The sequence below is a fragment of the Aplidium turbinatum genome, chromosome 5, assembly GCF_918807975.1.
Source record: "Aplidium turbinatum chromosome 5, kaAplTurb1.1, whole genome shotgun sequence".
Taxonomy (NCBI): domain Eukaryota; kingdom Metazoa; phylum Chordata; class Ascidiacea; order Aplousobranchia; family Polyclinidae; genus Aplidium; species Aplidium turbinatum.
The window spans coordinates 17,330,598-17,339,863 of record NC_137476.1 but is presented as its reverse complement, the minus strand read 5'-3'; the positions used below and the strand labels follow the sequence as shown (position 1 = coordinate 17,339,863).

General features: G+C 42.2%; 1 long non-coding RNA gene across 1 annotated transcript in view; it reads left to right on the top strand.

Annotated features, from left to right (window-relative positions):
* The first annotated feature begins 6,471 nt into the window (after positions 1-6,471).
* LOC145770062 (uncharacterized) overlaps positions 6,472-9,266 on the top strand; it is a 33,555-nt gene continuing 30,760 nt past the window's right edge. The window contains exons 1-2 of the long non-coding RNA XR_014289126.1: positions 6,472-6,511; positions 8,088-8,293. This is a non-coding gene — a long non-coding RNA (uncharacterized LOC145770062). The remainder of the gene's footprint in view (positions 6,512-8,087; positions 8,294-9,266) is intronic.

Below are 9,266 nucleotides of genomic sequence, written 5' to 3'. Positions count from 1 at the left end.
CGTGAGTTCATCCATCAAACTGAAGACACTTCGGTGGTGAAGAGAGATCCCGGGAAGTCCAGCCCGCAGAGACCCCCTTAAAGAAGCGGACTCCGAGTCAGTTTGACAGGTGGTCTTAGTCAACTGAGACCGGCGCATCCTTGGAGCTGGCGTGGGATGCATCGTGGTCTTTTGGAGTCGTCGCCATCGGAGATACTGTTGAGATACCGATCTCTGCTTGTTTGAGGGCTCGTTTAGAGTCGATGTCTTGCTCCAGTGCGTTAGAAAGGAGGTTTTCCAACTTCTCTGCAGCTGAAGAGAGGCTGTTTCGCTCTCGGGTTTTGAGGTGTTTCCCTCCGCGACCCAGGATGATAAAGCCATCATCGCTCGTGTTGGATTTTTTCGCTTCTTTGCCATGTTATTTCGGAACTTTAGTCGAGCAGCTCCGCAATCAGGCTAGTGGAAGCCTGAGGAACGGCAAACAGAGCAGGTGATCTGTTGTCTGGTGGGCGACGACTCTGAGTCGTACGTTTTTCTCATTTTTAGCGGAGAAACGCGAAACTTGGCTTGCGGGTTCCTCGCAAGGTAAGCGGCCTTCGTTTTTTGATCTCACAGTGAATCTCAGGTTCAGTGAACGTTTCGATCTCACAGGCGCCCGCTTTCTGGTCGGCTAGGACGCCCGGTCTCGAGGTGGATCGTCCTGGGTATTTCTTCTTTTGATTGGGCATTTTGATGTCAGGTGTCCCCGGACTTTGCATATCTGGCAGAGTGGCAAATGTCCCTGCCCAGGGTTGGTGATGGAAATCCATTTACCAAACATCTGCACCTTTTCGAGGATGTTCTCGAGGTGAGTGTTCTGCAATTACATGTGCACTCGTTGCAGATGGAGGGGTGCTGCTTGTGTGTACCTTCACCTTATATCCAGTGCCAGGAGAGTGGTCACTGGATTTAATAAACGAATTTGTTTGTCAAGCAAAATGGGGTAAGGTCTACCAAATGACCACAACAAAATCCTTTTCAACTTCTTCTGGTATCCACATCGACAGAATTCGCTATCTCTTTTCAATAGAAGACGCTGGAGATTGGAGAAGAGCTTTAGTAGTTGCGATCCCTAAGCCTCACAAGCCACCAGAGGACCCAAGGAGTTATCGTCCGATATCCCTCCTCTGTGTTCCTTTCAAGATCCTCGAAAGACTGATCTATGCCCGCGTCAACCCAATCATCGACCCGCTCCTTTCAAAAGAGCAAGCTGGGTTTCGGCGCGGAAAATCCACTGTAGATCAGGTCACACTGTTGACCCAAGACATCGAGGACTGCTTTGAGGCAAAAAAGAAGGCCGGCGCTGTCTTTCTAGATCTCACAGCTGCCTACGATACCGTATGGCATCGCGGCCTTACTTACAAGCTGCTTCGCCTGCTTCCTGACCGACATATGGTCCATATGATTATGGAACTTGTCAGGAATCGAAGCTTCACCCTCACCACCGGCAACCCACGGCGAAGCAGACTGAGACGCCTGAAAAACGGCGTCCCACAGGGATCGGTCCTGGCTCCACTTCTTTTCAACATCTACACCCACGACGTGCCAACCACGGTCTCCGCAAAATACGCTTATGCGGACGATCTGGCAATTCTCCACTCCACAAAGTCGTGGGAAAATCTAGAAGACACCTTGAGCCAGGACATGCAAACCATCTCAGCTTATCTCCAGAACTGGCGACTGAAACTCAGCGAAACCAAAACTGTGGCGGCAGCTTTCCACCTACACAATCGGGAAGCTGATCGTGAGCTACATGTCCACAACAACGGAAAACCTCTGTCCTTCTGCCCCGAGCCAAGGTACCTTGGGGTGACACTAGACAGATCGCTCACATACCGCCACCATTTGGTGTCACTGCGCAAGAAACTGACATCCCGCGCTGCATTACTGAAGCGCCTGGCAGGCTCTAGCTGGGGGGCGAGGGCTGACACTTTGCGAATAGCAGCCTTAGCCCTTGTCTACTCTTCAGCAGAGTACTGTGCACCTGTCTGGTGCCGCAGTGCTCACTGCCACAACATCGACACTGCCATAAACAGCGCCCTGCGCACAGTGACCGGATGCCTGCGTCCCACACCATTGGACAATTTCCCCATTCTCGCTGGCATCCAACCTGCTGAGCTTCGTCGCGAAGAAGCCACTCTGTCCCTCGGTCAACGGGCACTGGAGCCTAATCATCTTCTCCACCACAAGATCTCTGCCTTCCCAAACGGGCACCCTCGCCGACTGAAATCAAGACACCCATTCGTGCCAGCCGCTCAACTTCTGATCAACGAAGCTGATGAACAAGACATCTCTGCGGCTACTTGGGCGGACCATAAATGGAATTCTGAATGGAGGTCAAGCACCACCAGACTCCATTCATTCATCCCCGACGCCGACACACGCCCAATCGGCCTGACACTACAGAGACAGGCGTGGGTGCGCCTCAACCGTCTCCGTACGGGCGTCGGCCTTTTCCGCTCAACCATGCACCAATGGGGAATGGCTTCTTCCTCCTCCTGTGAATGTGGTGCCGAGGAACAGACCGCAGACCACATCATCAATGACTGTACCATCTTCAAGCCACCTAACGGAGTGGAAGGTCTGCGCGTCACGGATGATGAAACTAAAGACTGGCTGCTCTCTAGCAGCCTTCCAGTGTAGTCCGGGAACATCGTGAATCTGGGGTGGTAAAAGGATAGACCCTCGGCCCCAGAAGCTCAGACGACGACGACGACGAGAAGACGCTAGCGAAATCTGACACGAATGGGCCAAGTTTAATTTGAGTTACAGAATGAGTCTCATCAATCCTCTTTTGTTTCCCAACAGCATTCCGTATGCCACGAACCAAAACGAAATGTAGGCAGACATCTTTAAGTCCTTTTGCAAATTCAAAGGCTTGAAACACAACTGGGAAAACACTTCCTAAAAAAACATTTATCCACATCTGAAAATCCAAAATGAAAAGAAGTTTTACAAGATCGACCAACATGGAAAAAAGATTCCTTGGAACGAAATTCTTCTGAAAAACAAGGAAATCAAATTCCTCCTTCCACCTTACCTATCTTCCACGTCCTATCGGATTTCTTGTGGAGGATACAAATGGGGAGAATTTGAAAGATCACTAGAAACCGGTAAAATAACAAATTTCAAATTCAGCAGAAAACCTGATGACAATGTGGCCCACGTCCTCTTCGAGTGCTCCTTTTCGTTAGGAATATGAGAGCGTTTTATACAACAATACTTTAACCTATCCAACGAAGACATCGAAATAACAAACCAGATGATCCTTTACAATCAATTCTCCGGCAAGCAAAAAAAAACCCGATACTTTTGACGATGATGAATGTCGCCAAGAATATCATCATCCAAAAGAATATTTCTCTGGATATTAGCAACACATACATATGGAACACAAAACAGTCCACCATCCAAGCCCTGTGGGTGATCATGACGAAAACAAAAGACATAACACAAAAACATGACATTCCGTTGTCATCTGACATTTCCCCTCCTTCCAAACCTACCCATACGGTCAGAAGAAAGAAGAACCAGTCGAGACTCTCTCTTCAACGCCCCTCTCAGCCGTCCTCGACGGTAGGGACGACTGATTGCAGCAGTGAGTCTCATTAGCTCAGTACGATTGTAGAACATCTTTGAAAAATTCTAGACAGCCAAGGGCGTAACAACTCATCTTTAACCCGTCCCTATCACTCATCTAAAACGGCCCGATGCCGGAAGAGTGATTGCAGCAGGAAATCTTTAACCGTCCCGCTCCGTTGTCCCACTCGCCTTGGGATGACAGGATTGCAGCGGCCCATTCCAAGAAGACTCTGGGGTCAGCGAAAGCTACCCTTCCTCTGGCCGCCCCTCTCTGGCATCTCCGCCAAGTGAGATGTCAGACTGCAGTGGCCCTTTTTTCACAAGCCGATGCCCTTCTTCAAGCGGGCATCAAGAAGAAACGCACACACAAACAAACTCAATTAAATTCAATTATCTACCAAAACGTGCTAGTTCTCGAGCTTGACCCGCCACATTCTAGTCTGCTCCAACATCAGCAAGAAGGAAGTTGAGGCAGGCAGATAAGCTTGAGGCAGCGAATAACCATCATTTTTTACATCCACAGATTACCATCTACCGCGGTGGGTCCCTTCGGTCTGAGTAAGTCCCTCGCCTCCGTGGTAGGTATCTTCCATGCAAGTATGGTGTGCCTGCTGAGTGTTTGGGTGTGTGGACGGCTTCTTGAACTCTGACCGTTGCGAGAGAGAATTTTTTTCCATGCAAGTATGGTGTGCTTGCTGAGTGTTTGGGTGTGTGGACGCTTCCTGGAGTGATGATTCAGGTAACAAATCCATTTTAAATGGTAAATTTTTATGATGGAATGGAAATGCGATGGAAGAAAATTTTAGGATAGAAAAAAAAACATCTTCCATTCCATACCCTGACAACAATTAGTAGCCTAGTAGGCCTAGATATGCTTTTTTTACTCATACTGAAACTATTAACTTACAGTAGACTAGCGATTTTAGCTACTAACAGATCTGCCTCCAGTCAAATTTGAAGCTGCAGTTTGGCATGGCCTGTGTACTGTATAAAGGTCGTCATGGTAGCCTACAAACCTTACACATTTTGTGCATGTAGGGGAGATGTTCCACCAACGGACAGGGTACGACCAACGGACCACCCTTCTATTTCTTAAAATAAAAGCTGGAACCACGAAAAATGTTATTGAGGTATCGAGATTAACCTTTTTGGTTTTGGAAATCTTCCTTGCGGGGACCTGTGATTTTTTTCGTATTGTTATGAAGGAAAGTATGGTTTACATTACAAGGTAGAAAGTAAATTTTGAACATTTTTCTTCTGCAATTTTATTCACCCATCGGTTAATTTTTTCAAGACTATTTTTTTTGTTTGCTGATTGCTTATTCATTGATTAATGAAATTGCAATGAGTTAAATGTTTAAATTTTATCCATCATTAAACTAGGCCATAAAATCCAACAACTATCATGTATCTAACCAACGGACCACCCACTTGTTTGACCATTGGGTCACTAGCTAATTGTTCAACAACGTCTTCCTTTATGTATTCAGACTAAAAATGTCAGAAATTAAAACAACTAGCAATAAAACAGGGTTGTTTAGTTCGGAAAATCTCAACAAAGCTGTCGAAGTTGTTTTGAAACAAAATATTTTTGTTCGAAAGTCGGCGAAAAAATATGATATACTACGAACAACGTTGGCTCGTTATGAAGAATGACTCAATGGATAGTGAGAAAACTACTGCACCAACACCCGTGGCATCTACAAAACGCCTGTCTGATATCTTAAAGTTTTCTGCAACTTTAGAATAATATGAGATTTAAAAAGAGTAAAATAAACATCAAAAACATTTGAGTCTCATATTATGAAATTGAATTGAATATGAAAATATGAAATAAAATTTCATAATAAAAGCATATTTCTAGTGCTTAGTGCTTATGTTGTTGTGTTGTTTGTATGTTGTTCGTGTCCAAAATAAGCTCCAGTGCATCAGCTTTTTGCCAAGTAGAAGTGACCCGTTGGTCGAATAGCAGTGGCCAGTTGGTCGTATAGGGGTTTGACCAACGGGGCGCTTTTTATTATCATTTAAAACTTAATTTTCGGCAGTTAGTAGTTGGAAAATTAAGAAACTTTTTTGGCTGAATATACCAGGGTATGTGACCTACGGTTATACCAAAAAAGGAGGACGCATGGCCATTGTATGGACAGAAAAGAACAAATATGTGAAAAATGACCCGTTGGTGACACATCTCCCCTACAGTAGTGATATTTTTAATGAAAACACACAATTTGGCTTTATCGACAAAGAAATCAAGCTGCGCTGGTTCGACTCCCGAGTGTGCTCTCTATTAAGCTCACGTAGTGGATAAAATAATGTACAAATTATACTTCAACAACAAGCGGAATCTTCACTCTGTTAACCCGAGTGACTGGGAATCACTGATTCAAACCACAAGTATGCTAAACAGCCATGACAATGCTTTCAAAAAAGTTCTTCACTTCTAGGATAAAGATTCCCTCAATCAATTCGCAATAATTAATTTTTAATTTTATCGTGGCATTTTGCTTTTCACTGCAAGCCACAATGGTATGTTCAGTGAACATCTGTTACTTGCATATTATAGGCTACACACTAAGTGGGAGTAGAGAACAACTGGGATTTATCAAACTACGAAAATCTTAACAGTTTGCTTTCTTTTCTGATTCAGGGCTGTGCGCTATGGAGTTCTGTTTATCTGATCAAACAGAAACAGCTAAGATCGTTTATATAAAGTTTAAAGAAAATTAGCCTTAAGTGTCATTGAAACTTAATGCAGTTTTGTCATCAAAATAAGATATAAGGATGGATACTTATCTAGACTATTCCAAAAAAATTAAAAATACTAATATAAGGTCATTAACTTTGTCAGATTTATCTTTGCCACTTTCTGAGCGCCAGCGAAGGCAAGCAAAGTTGAGAGAACAAGTAAGAGGTTTGTATCAAACTTATCTATGCATCGAATGATTTTTGTTGGGTGAAAACTAATTTATAAGATTTTAATATCTATTTTAAACAACATGGCTTTGTTTGATAACACTTTTGGTACCAACCAAGCAAGTTATTATTGATGATCTGGTAAACAGACAGTGATACAAAAATGTTGTAAAATTTTCTTGTAAATTTATGATTGACGTCAAGTAACCGAAAATATTTTAAAGGAATTAATCTAGGAGAGAAGATTTATTTCCTAAGACTGTGCAAATGTTTTTAGGCTATTAACTTTATTTAAGGCGAACTAATAAACTTTTATGGAAAAACATATTTTAATTATTGCATCAATATAGTTATTAGGCTTACTTTCTAAAACCTCTACAGCCTGTTCCACCCTAAAAGAGGGATCATCAGAACGTGCTTATTCAAATAGAATTTAAAATTGCATGATCCTTGTGATGACCTTCTGATGAATCTCCTTTTTACTATGAAACAGGCTGTAGAGCAGGCATGCACAACTCAAAACAGTACACGGGCCGTTTTAGGAAAAAAATATTTTTCGCGGGCCGCGTGCTAACGTTGTTGTAACTAGCGTGTAGCCTATTTTATATAATGTGACCGATTAACCGTCGAAAAAGTTATATCTTTGAGAAGATGGTTACTGTCAAGAGACAGTTGCCTCTCGCACTACAGTACCGTATCTAGTTGTCTTTAACGCTTATCGGCGGTAAAGCATCGGATTCGTTGATTATGTAACTGTAACCGTAGAGATTCGATTCAAAATGGCGTCTCAGATTATACTCCTTTGGGACTGCAACCACATTTCGGCAAACAAGACACAGTATTTTCGAGTTTGTTACTGTAAATAAGTATTTGCTTGTCCATTCTGGGTTAAAGATTCCGCCCTCATTTTCAATCTTCCTTCTCTTGTTTTCAGTCATAACGCGATTACGGGGTACTGTATATTTCACAAAATGCTGACAACTCAACCAACAGTAAAGTTCTGATGTACACTGACACCTACGGTACCAGACACTACGTTTTGAAAATATTCATCCGCGCACTTTGTGCAGAAACAAGCAACAAAGGTTGGATTGTTGTAAAATTTTTCAGCAAAAATGAGCGAAATCACGGAATATCTCGTGGGCCGCATGCGGCGCGCGGGCCGTATGTTGTGCAATGTGCATGCCTGCTGTAGAGCAGCGGTTCTTTATCTTTTGCCTTGTCGGCACCACCTTGAAATTACTAACCAGTTCTCGCACCCCCTCCTAGGATAGGCTGAAAAGTAATAGTCGCCTACAGTTCGAAATTTTTGTTGAAACCTGGTAAAACAACTTTGCTTCATACGTTATATTATAACAAACCTTGATAATTAATCCAGCATCCCCGCACCGCCTAGGCATAGATCTCGCACCCCTTAGTGGTGCGTGCACTCCTAGTTAAGAACCCCTGGTGTAGAGGTTTTAGAAAGTAATGACTATGTTTGATTTAATTCGCTCTGCTTGGCTTTTTGCTTGACATTGAGCAATTTTTGTAGTAGGCTATTAATAGCATTTATTGTTTATTTGAATTATTAGACATTTCTCGAAACACCTTCGCAGTTCCAAATAAACTGATTGCAGCGGACAAAGATGCTTTCGGAATTTTTGATAACTCTTGTCAAAAAAATAAAGTGTTTTGTCATGAAATATCCAAACGAAGAGAAGCAAACGCTAGGGAAAGGCTTCGTGTAAGAAATCTTAACTCAGGATTTGCTAAGCTCCGTCGGATACTGCCTGTAGTGGTAAGTTACTAATTCGGCGAATGTGTTTATTTTAACTGAAAAGTTGACTTCTATTATGACAATAGTGGCTAGTGCATTTCTTTTTAAATGCAAGCCTGACTTTATGACCTTTTTAACAAATTGAGCAATAAATACCTACAAATAGCCTAATAAAAAAAATTCATAAAGACAATCAAATTTTTTTAAAGGTTTTGTCAGGGGTTTTGTGCAAACAACGATTTCCTTAGTAGCCTACGTATACTGGCAGGAAAATTCTGTCTTTAGCCAGAGGGTAATGCGGTATTGCTTTGCGGAAGTGCTACTCAATCAATGACACGCATGCGGGTGCAAAATGAGTGTTATACCTGCTCAGTAAGCGTGTAGGCCTATTCTTTTACGCTTACACAGCGTGTATTCAAAAAATGCTTCAACTGTTTATAGTTGTAGCATAATTCTACATATATTTTTAGTCGTTTAGAGTTAGGCTACTTGTGGAAGAAAAATAAAGATTTCTGCTTCCTAATTTTTGTTTATGGATATAACCTGAAATTACAAATTTCATTTACAAACGTTATAGCCTTTTAATAAATACCATTTACATAGCACCCCATCCATGGTACCAGCTATTCTCCTAAGCAAGGTACATACCGTAACAATAAGGAAAAGCGTTGTTTGTATAGCAAATGTGATGCATAATATCAACAAACTATTAACATTAAGCAAAAATAATAAAAATCAAGCAAATAAATCAGCAACCTTTCAAGCACATGTAGCTCGACTCACAAATAATAAAAAATTTTATGACTTCACACCACTTTTTATTTTAAGATTAAAAAATGTTTTAATTTTGATAATATTCAAAGATTGGAGAAACGTATTTTTCTCGCCAACGAGAAAGTTGGATTTACAAAGAAAAGTTATGAAATCATATCATCATGACTGCGTGTGCAGCTACTGTATATGTGCTTGAGGGCAGAGTTGGATCATTTACAAT